This window comes from Meriones unguiculatus, chromosome 9 (genome assembly GCF_030254825.1).
Source record: "Meriones unguiculatus strain TT.TT164.6M chromosome 9, Bangor_MerUng_6.1, whole genome shotgun sequence".
In the NCBI taxonomy this organism is placed as follows: Eukaryota; Metazoa; Chordata; class Mammalia; order Rodentia; family Muridae; genus Meriones; species Meriones unguiculatus.
The window spans coordinates 29,045,968-29,059,962 of NC_083357.1; the positions used below are offsets into that span (position 1 = coordinate 29,045,968).

Sequence of the window (13,995 nt, forward strand, 5' to 3'; positions counted from 1 at the left end):
AAGTGAAATTGTTTCCTCTCTGTTTAGTTTTTCTGTTTTTAAGCATAATATAAGCCAGTTTTGGAAGGTCTGGAAGGTAATTTTTAGTGACCTTTAACCCCCTAAAATTGGAAGGGTTTAATGGGTGTACACAGAGCTTCCACAAGCAGCTGCACAGTTTATGTGCTGAGCAACCATATTTGGTGGCTCCAGGCTGGTTTCTGAGCGACATGCCTGAGCTCAGAGCCAAGAACATCCGGGCTCTCTGGAATGTGCTAGACAGTTCTCATTGGCTGAAGCTGATGGGCCCATTTGTAGATGAACCCCGTACAGAAGTAGGCTGGGAGTACTAGCACACAGACCTTTGCTGTGTGTTAGTGGACACCTGTTGTAGATTCTCAGAACCAGAATATGACTTTGCGATGCTTCCAGAAACTGATAGGTAGACAGGATTAGAAGGAAGCATAGAGAAAGTGTCAATGTGCTGCTTCTTGCAGGACTTCCATAGATCCATCATGGTCATCTTCTAGAACCGCTTTACCTAGTGACAGCAGCACATTACACAACTGCAGTTTCATTTTCTGTAGTCTAGGGGATGCAGGATCAATGTGGGGAACTGTCACCAAGAGCACCAAGAAAATAGCATAGGAGTGTTTCTAAAAGCACAATTAGTACTAACTTTATTCACAGATTTACTTTTAATCTTCCTGTGTCTTCTTTTAGACTGCCAATAGTTAAATGGAAAGTGTCTTCAAATCTAATGTCTGCTTTTCCCTGTGTCCATCCCCCGTGCAGTGACAATAAAGACCCCAAGCACAAGGCTGCGGTCCCTCTAGTGGTAAGGGAAATATTACAGATTAGGTATGAGAGTCCCAGAGGCCTTTCTGAGTCAGTAGCGGAAGAGGGTTGGTGGAATTAGGAAGGAGATTGGAATTGCAGACAGATCAGCATGGGGCATCATGAAATGGAGAGGGGTGTCATGCTATTTGCCAGCATGGGAGGTGTCACTAGGGCCAGTGAGAACCACTCTTGGTGCTGCCTTGCCATGTTTCTTCTGTGCACAGGAATTATGAAAGGAAAACTAATTTTGGAAACCAATCTTCCTTTCTCCCTTCTCCCCTTTCTTTTTGATGAAATTGCAGGAGGAAAATCCTTGCATTCTCTTTCCATAGTTAATAACTATAAAAAATGATTTTCAAAATCAGAATCTTGCCAAGTAGCCATTGTCGTTTCTTTATTGCAGTACAGACAGCCCTTAATTTATGGTGGGGTTACATACTGATAAGGCATTGTAAATTGAAAATATCGGATATTAGAAATGCATTTAAATCCTTCTAATTTAGCAAACCTAGTTTAGCAACACTGTCACCAAGGGCAGCTTTTTTTCCATGAGACTGGCTGGCTGGGAGCTGTGGGTTGCTGCTTTTGCTGCTGTTGCTGCTGCTGCTGCTGTCAGTCAACATCAGGATCTAGCCTGGAAAATGGTCAGAATTCAAAAATCAAACCAGAGCTTCTGCTGAACCTGACCCGTTCTGACATCATTATATAGTCAAGAAAGTCAGTGAAATAATCTGATTTGGTCCTGACGTAGGAAAACAGCTTTAGCCATGAGCACTGCTGTGGTCTTGTAGCTCTTCTCCCTTGCAGTTACGGAATCTTGCACGTAATGCTCGTTGGCTGTGTGGTGGTTTGCATTTCCTGTAGATTTCAGCATTGGGAGTCAGAGCTTGTCTTAGAACAACTCATACTTGCCAATAGAGGGAGTGCATCTTTTGATAATTTTCTGTGACTTCATGTGTTGCTGATACTGACAAACAGGAACAAACAAGCAGTTGCTCCAAAATCCTACTGGTTCATTTAAAGCTACCAAAGTCAGGACAGGAAAGGACACGACAGTGACTGCTTGTAAATTACTCACCATTGGTGATGTAGATGTTGAGAAAATTGGTAGCAGGGTGCAGTGGCACACACCTGTAATCCTAGCACTCGGGGAGGCAGAGGCAGTATGCTTCTGTGAGTTTGAAGCGAGCCTGTTCTAGAGAGCGAGTCCAAGACAGCCAAGGCTACACTGAGAAACCCTGTCTCAAAAAACCAAAGAGAGAGAGAGAATTGGTGAGCAGAGCATTGTTACCTAGAAAAGTGGCCGCCTGAATTTTGCTAGAAAGCTGACTTTGGAGGAAATAGCTGCCTACAAGGATTTCTACCTGGCTAGTGGTAGTAATGGCTGAAGTGTCCCTGTAGTATCTCAGGTTTCGTATTCTGACTGTGCCTATATAATCTTCTGTTTTTTTTTTTTTTAAACTGTATAGAAGGTGTGTTTTGAAGTTGCTATAATGGTTTCAAATACTCCAGCATTCCTCACATAGATCTTGTTGGTTTCTCAGTGTTTCTAAGCATAGGAGGTTTCTTATGGTTAATACCAGATTTTAAGAACAGAATTTGAGCCAGTGTACTAAAAAAAAAAAAAAAATCTGTCCTGCATCTGAATTAAGAGAGCTCTCTGATAGACTGCTTCCCAAAATCCATTTCAGCCTTATCACTTCAGAATCTCCCAGCAGAACCCAGGGACTGGAAATGGCAAGCTCCCTTGGCTGGTTGTGACTTGCAAGTTGGCTAACGCTCTCTGCCTTCACAGATAACTGCCCACTATGGGGCTCTTACCGAGTCTCACAGGGGCTGAGGCATACCCACTCGGAAGTGTTGGAGACTGTAGCAGTGATGCAGAGAAAAGAGGTCCTGATTTTAAAAATCTATCTTGAAGTCTTTGTATCTTGTGCTGGTAATGTCACATAAATGACTGCTGAAATGACTTGTGAAAGAGGACTAAGGGTAACTTTCTGTAGGGCCAGAAGTGACATTCCTGTGAAGCAGGAATCTTAGTGAGTTGGTGATGGATGTGTTGGCCCAATGCTACTAAAGAATTTACTATATATCTTGTCTCTGGATCTGCACAGGTAGAAATAGACTATGGTTAGGGATGCCTTGTAGTCAGCCTGTGGGATTGTGTACCTTCATTCTCGTGATTGCCACAGAGCCTCTGGATAGGCCCCATGCTTTGTGCCCTGCTGGTTACTGTTTTCTTTTAGGAAGACGGATGTAAAACACTACCACCTTTCTACACAGACATACGAGTGATCTTACGTAACAGAAACAGATGAAGAGATACTCATCCTGGGACAAGTATTTAGAATATATATATAAAATTAATTGAAACCCTGATCAAATGTCAGTCATTGAAGCATTTTGCCTTAGATTGGTTAGGCTGATCTGCTCATTAACCTTTTGGGTCAACTTGACTGTCTGAGCTAGGCATGATAGTACTTCTGACTAAGCCATTCATTCCCAATGTTTAATGAGGCTATCTGACTAAACTTGCCTGACCTGCTCATTTAATATCACTTACTACTTTTCTTTAAATCAGTTTTTATTGGTATAAATCATTTACAAAGAAAACTCTAACAGAAACATAGAAATAGGCTAATGTTGTTTGTCATAAAGAAGACAATGTAAGATAAAGAGCATTTAATTCTTTGTTGGTGGTCTTACCAGTTTTGGATATGAACCTGAGACCTGCCATTTTTGTTTAAAAGGAGCCTAGGCGGCTAGGAGTAAAATGGTAACGGTAATGGAAGGGAATGGTATGGTGTGGTGTGGTGTGGTGTGGTGTGGTGTGGTGTGGTATGGTATGGTATGGTATGATATGTATGTTATGGTTTTACCACAGAATTGAAAGAGGTTTGGAAAGGCCATTTGTTTGACTTATGATTTAATGTTCATAATGTTTGGAGTGAAGTATATTCCATGTTTTGGGAGACACTGGCTATAAACTATTAGATTCCATTTCCTTTGATGATTTAGAAGTCTACTAATTGGAAATAACAGATGTTGGAAGCAGAATTCTATACTCTTCTGTTCTGCAAAAGGGTCACGTGTCAGTACCTTTGTCTTCTGTCAGTTGTTCATACTGGTCCTTGTAAGTGGCATGTGAGTCCATTGGTCAGGCCTTAGTGTGAAACTCAAGCCTGTAGCAGACCTCTGCTCACAAATGACAGTCATAAACTGGCTGTTGGCTATATCAGAGCAATGTTGGTATGAGCATTGCTGGGTTGTTTTTGTTTTGTTTTGTTTCTTTTTTTGGTCTTCAAGACAGGGTTTCTCTGTGTATCCCTGGCTGTCCTAAACATGTTTTCTAGACCAGGCTGGCCTTGAACTCACAGAGATCTGCCAGCCTCTTCCTCCAGAGTGCTGGGATTACAGGGCGTGGGCCACTGCCATGCTGGCTATTGCTGTGCTCTTCTAGCTCTTTCTGCTTTGAATCTTGTACTTAATGACTTGGATGCTTTGTATTTTGTGGGTGCTGGCGTAAGTTACATTCAACAAAATGTCCTTTTCATCAGAGGATGGGTTACTTGCTCAAGAGAAAGCAGTCTAATTGTGCTAATTAATTGATTTCAAAGAATGCTACTCTAACAGTAGAATGATTCTTACTCTGACTCTGTTGGACTAGACCTGGCTAAAATGCTGCTTTTTATGGTCTATAAAATTGTACTGGTGGTTGTGATCAGTATTGCTGTCATGCTATTGAGTTACTTTGCATAACAAATACAGGGTTGGCTGTTTAATAGAGAAAAACCACTTCCTCTAACTTGATTGACTTAGACATAGGAAGTGTTCTTATGGTGTTTTTTTTTTTTTTGGTTGGTTGGTTTGTTTTTTTCGAGAGAAGATTTCTCTGTGTATCTAAAAACAAAAAAGCTTTGTTTGTCCTGGACTCACTTTGTAGACCAGGCTGGCCTCAAACTCACAGAGATCTGCCTGCCTTTACCTCTCTCTTAGTGCTGGGATTACAGGTGTGTGCCACTTCACCTGGCTTTGGTGACTGTTTGAAATGCTTTTTTAACTGTGGGCAATTTTTTTTGGCAATGAATAGTTTTAGTCTGACCCTTTTTCTACTTTGAAATTTTGTTGATAGCTAATATTTTTTAAGATTGGCATTAACTAAAACATCTAATATCTCCAGGTATTACTTATTATTTTTAATAGTACTTATGACTTCCAAAGCAGTTTTGCACAGATTGTTTCATTTTCTGTTCTATTCCTAATCTATCTTCTATCTTCTGTATAGTCCTAAATTAAACATCACTTGCACAGTGTACCAAGCCACCTATTTCTCTTGCGTGTAGTATGGATGGATAGAGTTAAAAGAAGAGCCTGAGAAGACAGGTCTACGTGTCCACACTATTGTGATTAGTGACAGATGTTTTGTCTGAGGTAAAATATTACGTTTTCTTAGAGTAACTGGATCAGCATTGTAAATCAGTTACATCAGAGAGACTCTTTAGGAATTGTGAGATGGAGTTGTGGAGGTATGTGTTTAATTCAACAGTCACCAGATTTCTCTTCTGCTCTTGTTCTTAACTCAGAGTCATGGTAGTGAGCCAAAGCTCAGCTCCCTTTAGAACACAACTTGTAGCTCTTCAGAGAACTATTGCCTTATTTGTTTCTGCAATTAATAAATAAACTGATACAACTGCAAAGCAGAAAAACACATGCCAGGTCTTTCCAGCAGGCAGGGGAGCATGGAGCACAGCAGAACAGGCTCAGCTCAGGAATGATGTCAGGGGTGAAGATTTTTTCAATATTGTACTTAATCTCTGTGGAAGTCAGTCTAGGAGGATGGTTTGATCTACATTCTTTGCAACTTAATTACATGTTGTAAAATAAATTCAAAATTTTCTTTACTATAAGTGCTAATTAGAGTTCAATAGCATCAGATAAGAAAGTGCTCTCATTCCAGATAATGTAATTTTATCATGTATTTTTTTCTTAGTAATATGATAAGCAGAGACCTTTATAATGCTGTTCTTTATGCTATTTGAAGGAACATTTTAATTTTTAGTTATAAAATGTATTAATTTTCCTCTTATCGACCTGCTTTTATTAATGTCTATGTCATTGTGATTTGCTTTAGAAGACAATAAATCATCAGTGACATTATGCATGTTTTAGCAAATATTTTGTGCTAATTAAATGTCAAGGATTTCTGTGTGCTGTTAGCAGAATGGTCACTGATATCCTGCAGTCTGTATTCTGTAAAGGGAAGATGGAGAGAGAAAGATGACAGCAGAGCAAACTATGAATGTCTCAAGACAACTTCTGCAAGGAGTTGGTATTTCAATTCAACAGTGAAAAAGAGCCAATCATTTGAGATCTGGAGGAAGAGTGTTTCATGCAGCAGAAATAGCAAGTGCAAAGGTCCAGGAAGGCTTGACAGTTTAAGGCTCCTGAGGAGGAAGAACGGTATGCCAAAAGGAAAGGGGTCTGGATTGAAGTGGAAAGGGGAGAGCAGGTCAGGTGATGCAGTGGCTTCTGTAAGATAAGGGAGCAATAAAATTGAGCAGTACATGCACTGTCACTGGAGGACTGTCGTCAAGTGCCAAGCTCTAGTTTTGATTGTTTGGTGGGACATGGGCCATAGAGGGAATCAGAGAAGCCAGTTAATGTGTTGTTTTGTACTGTTTAAGTTTAAGACATAGATGAGAAAAAACACTTAGATGAAGATTGTGGTAGATGGAGCAGAGAGGTGTATTGGAATTGAAATCTACTTTGGAAGTATGAAGCCAGCAAGGACTGATGGTGGATAAGGTAGGAGCCCTATGGGAAAGGAAGTGTGGGATTTTGGTTTAAGTAGCTGATGAATTGACTTGAGCTTATGGCTAGTCTTTCCATTTGTATATGGGCATTCATGTTATAACAAAGTGTACTGACCTGAATGAGAAGCCTTTAGGGGTTTTCTAAAGTTTGTAGAAGTAGGAAAAAAAATATTGTAGGGATGGTAAATTTAGGAAGGTCATTTATGCTTTTCAGCTCTTTTGTGTTTACTTTCTTGTTACTGTTTTTCCTTGTTGTTATTATTTACTAACCTAGTTAGTAATCTAATCATAAAATCAAAGGACAAAGGAGCATGTATGTATTTTCCTAGGACTTCTCATATTTTCAGCAGCAGCAAGATTTTATTTGAGGAATGTCCAGCACGCATAAGACATGCATTCAGCTGGGGGCAGTAGTGGGCACCTGTGATTCCAGCATGCTGGACGCAGAGAGTGTTCAGTCTTTGTGAGCTTGAGTTCAGCCTGGTCTTCAGAGAAGGTTCCAGGCTAGTCATGGATACATAGTGAGACCCTGTCTCTCTTTAAGAAAAAGAGATACTTGAATTCAATTTTCAGGCCCACTAAAGGAGGGAGAAAAGAATATGATTGATTTTTTTAAAATTATTTATTTTTATGTGCATTGTTGTTTGCTTGCATGTATGTCTGTGTTAACCTTCACATGTCAGATCTTGGACTTGAGAGTTGTGTGCTGTCATGTAGATGCTAAGAATTGAACTCGAGTCCTGTGGCAGAAGAGCCAGTGCTCTTAACTACAGAGCCATCTCTTCAGATCTGTGATTGAATTTTTACAAATTATTATTGGGGTAGTAATGTACATGCTGGAGAAAAAAAATTAACCAATAACATAACTGTGCAGTCAAAATGAACCAAGTTCTTTATCTTTTCAGAGAGCCAGCTTGAAGGATAAGTTCTTAGGATGTTATTAGACTCCAGTCAAAAGAATATCTGTCTGTGTGTCCCTGGGAGCATTTAAATTTCTTTTGAATTTACCTCCTTAAAATTCCTCTTATGTATTAGTGACATTGCTCTGCTATATTCTTTTTAAAAGCCCTCTATTCTAATTTCTTAATGCATTGTAACTAATTTAACCAATTCTCTGTCAGTGAGCATGGAGACTTTCAATGCTGTTTCCATGTTCAAAGAACCATCATTCAATGAAACTGTCAGTATTTCAACATATTGTTTCTCTACATGGTGACTCGTCCATGCTGCTTACTGAGATTTTACTGTAGTGATTTAATGAATTACTTTGACAGTTCTGATTTGGGTCACTAAAATAATGCAAATGTAAATTTCTGACAATATATGTACATACACACGGACATTGTTCACAGTGTGGTTGTATCAGAACACATACACTTAGATATTTGTAATTTTTGTTTATTAGTTATACCTTAATGGAGTCAAAATGATTAGAATCAGTTTTAAAAGCCAATGTTATAAAGATAACATAAACTATTTTCCAAATGTGTTCATATGTATGTATAGTGTAGTTCAGTGACGATTTGGACTTGCCTACTACGTATAGAAACCAGCAGTTATTACAAGATAGGCTGTTTTTAAGTTTTTAAAGGGCACATTCTGGAGAAAAGTCTGTTTGGGGGATATGTTTGTTACGAAGTGTTTTTCCAGCAGTCATCTCGCATGACAGTTTGTTGTTGACTCTAAAGTAGGCCTGCTCTTTCTAGAAACCTGTTAAGGTGTGGATTATGGTGTGACCAGGAGATAGGGTGCTTGTGGCTTCTTCACCCTGCAGAACCTCCTGACTTCCAGGGCATGTGCTGGCTGCGGAGGAGGGGAGCAGTGGCTGCATCCAGCCACTCTTGTCCTCACTCTCTACTGTGCTACAGTGTGCATTGGATGTTAGACTGTGCTGCTGCATTCTGAGAGAGCACTTTCCCAGAAGAGCTTCACAGTATTTTTTTTATGTATTTTTCACCTTCTGTATTTGAAAGCTGGGGGTTAATTATAATATCAACTTAAAATATAAAGTAAGTTAGAGGCTTAAAAAGTAAAAATATCTATATACCTTATCACATGATTTTGAACCCTGGAACTCATGATTGAAGGAGAGAATTGATTGACAAAATTTGTCCTCTAACCTTCACACATACATCCACACTTGTAAAAAACAGATAATTTATTTACAGAATAAATATGAGCAATTAAAATTAAGTTAAAGCACAAGCAATGAGTCCCTGTTCATACAAGATCTCGGTCCTGATATGTACTGTCGTTGGAGTTAAAAATAAATTTTGGAGTAAAATTAGCTTTCATTGCCTCTTGTGATTGCCAAGCTAAACAGTTTGCCAGAACTCCTGATGTTAAGGATTTATAGTTAGCTTTAGAAAGTTAACATGTTGGCTTGCCAGAGTTGCAAATGGGCCTTTTTTGTTTTGTGAATCAGGTGTGCTCCTTTGTGGTCCTTTGACCTTCGTGTGCTTGCTTCAGAAGAGATGAGTGGCATAGTGAAGCTACACGTGTTTGGTGGGTGCGAAGATTCCATGCATCCCAGGGTGTCCTTCATTGAGAATTTTTAAAAATCATCGTATCTTAATCTATTTATTTTATGTGTGTATGTGTGGGGGCACATTTTTCCACATTGTATGTGTGGAGGTCTAGGAACAGCTTGCAGGAGTGGGTTTTTTCCTTCCACCATGTTGGTCCCAGCAGTCCAGTTCAGGCTGTCGACTTCGATGTACCTGCTGAGTGATCTTGCTAGCCCATGGTTTTCTAATACTAGAAATGGCTAAACAACCCCTTCAAAGTTATTGTGCGTAGTGTATTATATAAACTCAGCCAGGAATGGTGACACACACGTGTAATCCCAGAACTCAGGAGGCACGGGCAGAAGGATTGTTCCAAGTTGGAGGTCTGGGAAAGATACACAAAGTGAGTTCAAAGGCTACTTGGGATATAGAAAGAAACAAAGAGTGTCGAGAGAGTCAGAGACAGAAACAGAGAAGGACAGAGAAAGGAAGAGAGAGGAGAGAGGAGAGATTGATTACATTTTATATAAATAAGCAAAATGAAATCATCTCAAACATATTGTTTATAATTCATTCAGTGTTTAAAAAAATTTTCCTACTTCCCTGCTCTTTAACTATGTAGATCACTCTAACCTATAAACAAATAAAGAACTTAATATTCATATATCTGTTTTCTCACAGAGAACCTGGATCTTATAATAGGCATTTTTGGTAACAGGGGTACAAAATGATCATATTATGTACGTACATTTCTGCTTTTTAGTTAGCAATAGCTGTCACTCATCCTTTTTTGTTGTTGTTGTTGTTTTGTTTGTTTGTTTGTTTGTTTTTGTTTTTCAAGACAGTCTTTCTCTACGTAGCCCTGGCTATCGTGGGCTTGCTTTGTAGACTAGGCTGGCCTCAAACTCACAGAGTTCTGCCTGCTTCTGCCTCTCTGAGTGCTGGGAATACAGGTGTGCCACCATGCCTGGCGCTCAACCTCTTTTTAATAGTTCCCCACTACTCCTAAGGAATGGTGGGGCTGCAGGTTCCTCAGGCCTGTGATGGACTTCCATATAATTTCATGTCTTTGACTCTAAACAGAGCCACTCTTGGGCATATGTCTAAGTAGTGTGAGAGTATCAGGAAGGGCTTCTGGGTCAGAATGAGTGAGTGGTCACTGCGTTATTGTGTACTGCTGCTAGGTGGATTTATGAAAGGATCAAGGGCTGTGGTGTCTTCTCGCTAGCCATACAGAAGATTAGCCCCACCAGAAAAAGGTGATAGATTTATTTTCTGAGTTTATACTTTTCTAAAGCTTCTTTCGTTGTTCCTTACACACACACATACTTGAACACTCTTGCATACACACACATTCACACACTCAAACATGTTTGATTGTATTTTGAGTTTGAAGACAATTTCTCAACCCATATACTTTCTTACTGCTAGTACAAGAATGCATTCTAAATCTAGCTACTATTCAGTCACATAAAGCAATGTTCCAAAATAAGTGACTTTAAAATTCAAAGTAATTTTTGGCATCTGTAGGTACTTTCTGTTCATTTTGTATGGCTTTTACCCTTAGGGGAGAGAGTGAATTCTTCCAGTCTAGGATTCATCATTGTAGAGTGTGTAGCTGGCACCTTAAAAATGGACTGTTCAGCAAGATTAATTGCAAGACCAAGGAAAATACAGCGCCATTTTTCTGGTCTCAGTATCCTCTTTCCATTTGATGTAATTGATTATCTTTTAATAGTGTTCATGTTTTTCTGTCAGTTGATAACAAAGCTTAGGAATCAGATGATGCTCCACACACATCTTTATAAATCAGACCATGTGGGTAATATATTATTTGTGTGCCTTATGTGCATGAAGTGCAGTTTGGCCCTGAAAGATCAGAAGAGATAAGCCAGAGCAAAGCTACTGGGTTGGATTAGCCCCCGAGGTGAATTATCTCATATAAACTTCATTCCCACCTCTCCTAATGAGCATTACATAATAGCATAGCTCTGTTTCTTGGTGAAGCTAACCAGATTCTAAGATAGCAGTCTTTCAGGCCCTCAGCCTGAATGAATTGCTTGGTATTTCCAAGTTTGAAAATACGTTCTTCCCCTTTCAAGTGCTCCTTGGCAGCAGCTAAGGAATGTTAAAGCTGCTCAAAGTGCCAATTAAGGCCAATTATAACCTGCCTGGCCTGCTGAGACCATGAAGTTCGTGGAGGCCTGTGTTGTTGTAAGGTGAAGAACTGCCTACCGCCAGTGATGGGAACATAGTATCTCCTAACTGCCAGCAGTCTTTGTTGTCCTGCAGAACACAGGATGACACTTCTCCTGGCTTTTAGGGGTGCTCCGTAGGAAATTGCACGGTTTGTGAAGGAAAGACTTATATTTGTAGTACAAGCTTATATGTTACTCTCATTTTCCGTCTTTTCAAATGCTGTCTACCCTTTATTTTCACCTAGGTTATAATCAGTAATAGATAAGACTTACTGAACACCTTGCTGAATACTTGTACTGCATTATGTGCATTCTTTGATATATTTTCCACCTATAGCAGAAGGCATGATGCCAGGCAAAACCAGATCCTTTCCCTGGGCTGTACAGGGAATTAGAAGTGTTTGGACTGGGCTGTCTGTGCCCTTATCCCAAGCCCTCATTGCCCTCTGGCTGCTGTGAGTGCTGGCTCCCATGAGAGGGGCCACTCCATGATCTCGGTCACAGTGAAACTGCTGCACATATAACCTTCAAAGTATGGGAGTCATAGCATTTTTGTTCTTAAAGTAAGAGTAACTTTTGTTAAAATGATATTTTTGTCTTTTTCATAAGGTGCCTTAATTATTTTCATAAGAAAAAATATGTCACAACTAAGAAAAACAAAAGCGAACAAAAAAGCCAAAATACTTTGTGAACACTGTTGAGAAATAATTTAAACAATAGTAATGCTTTCCAAGAAGAACAAAGCCAGGATTGGCTTCAACAAGATTTTCCTCAGAGCATTGAGAAGTAGTATTTAAAACTTGTATCTGAGCTTTATTCTTTGTTTGTTTGTTTGTTTTGGTACGGATTATCAATGTACAAAATTACTTTTTTCTTGGCTGTCACTATCATTCATACTTTCTCCAACATAGTTAAAAAAAAAACAAACAAATTCAGATTATTTCTTTTAGCCATGAATATGCCTGCATCCCAACACTCCTGAAGGCCGAAGCAGGTTTCAGGGCTAGCCTCATCATTACTGAGACTGTCTCACAATTAAATAGGCTACAGAGACCTTCCCTTGGTTGTGCATAGCACCCTGAGTCAGTCCCAGAATAGTCACAGATTGCCTGTTTTCCGGAGGTTTTTGTTTTTTCTTTTTCTTACTAGCTCTGTCCCATGTATAGAAAGGAGTTTTAGAGAAACATAAAAAATAAACACATATAGATAGTAACTATTTTTAAATTGTTCGCTTTCTCTAACCATTAGGGAAATGCAAATTAAAACTGCCTTGAGATCCCATCTCACCCCAGTCAGAATGGCTGTCATCAGTAAATCTCAACAAGTGTTGGAAAGGATTTAGAGAGAAAGGAATCCTCATATACTGTTAGTGGGTGTGCAAATTAATATAGCCATTGTAGAAATCAGTTTGGAGATTTCTTTAGAAAAATTAGAACAGTAACCTTACTGTTTTACTCCTGAACACATACCCAGAGAACTTCATATCCTATGTAGAGATACTCACACCTCCATATTTATTGCTGCTTTATTCATTATAGCAAGGAAACGGAACCAACATGTTTATAAACTGGGAAATGGGTAGACTTCAGATGTATAATGTTAAGTGAGGTCATACAATCTCAGAAAAAAAGTCCATATGTTCTCTCATATGTAGAATTTAATAAATAATGTGTTTATATGTAAACAAATGTACAGGTGGATATCTTATAATGTGTAGAAAAGAGAACCAGAAAGACCAAATGTTAGGGGATATGGAGTAAGTGCATGCGTGCATGCCGTGAGAAAGCATATGAAGAAAATTGTTTTTCTAGTTCTAACTCTGCCATGGATTTTCAGTTTAGGTGGCAGTGCATGAAAACATAATTAGGGGGCTGGAGAGATGGCTCAGTGGTCCAGAGCACTGTCCGCTCTTCCAAAGGACCTGGGTTCAATTCCCAGCATCCACATGGCAGCTCAAAACTGTCTGTAATGCCAATTCCAACGGATCTGACACCTTCACAGTAATGCACATAAAATAAAATTAAATAAATTATTAAAAAAACATATTTGGTAGATGTAGACCACCCAATGTGAAGTTCCACAGCTCTGTTCCTCATTGCTATTCTGACTATATACAGGTTCCTTGAGTTCTGTAGTCTTTGCTTAGTTAGGGTATGTGATTTCTTTTTGCAGCTTTTTACATAATAAGTTTTAAGCATTTTTAAATAAAACAAGGTAGTCATACATTTATATGGATGGACACTGGGGTGGGTCCCATGGGACTGTCGCTTAGCCTAAGAAAGGCCCTTTGTCCTAGTGTTGTTCTGAGACCCTTTCGTTGTCGCCTAGGGAAGGCAGGATAACTGAGCCTGTTATGTTTAGATTGTACGTAATGGGATGTGCAGACATCAGTGAATTAGCCTGAAATCTTCATTATGAACTGTTACTATTAAACAAGGCCTCGCTTAGTAGTCCACTACCGGCTGATACTCACAGTGCAGCCCAGGCTATCCTTGAACCCCAGTAATACTCCTTCAGTCAGGCAAGTGCTTGGACTAAGGGCGGGAACCAAGGTGCCCAGATTGAAATCCTTGTACTAGTTCTTGTGAAAGGATTCTGGGGAAAATGTTTTTATACTGTACTTATAAGACTGTTCATCTGCTCCAGCATCTTCAGGGC

The 13,995-nt window shown here is 39.4% G+C and overlaps 1 protein-coding gene across 4 annotated transcripts in view; it reads left to right on the forward strand.

The window, feature by feature from the left end:
• Positions 1 to 13,995, forward strand: part of Atxn7 (ataxin 7) — a 166,757-nt gene that overhangs the window by 107,428 nt on the left and 45,334 nt on the right. The window lies entirely within an intron of this gene.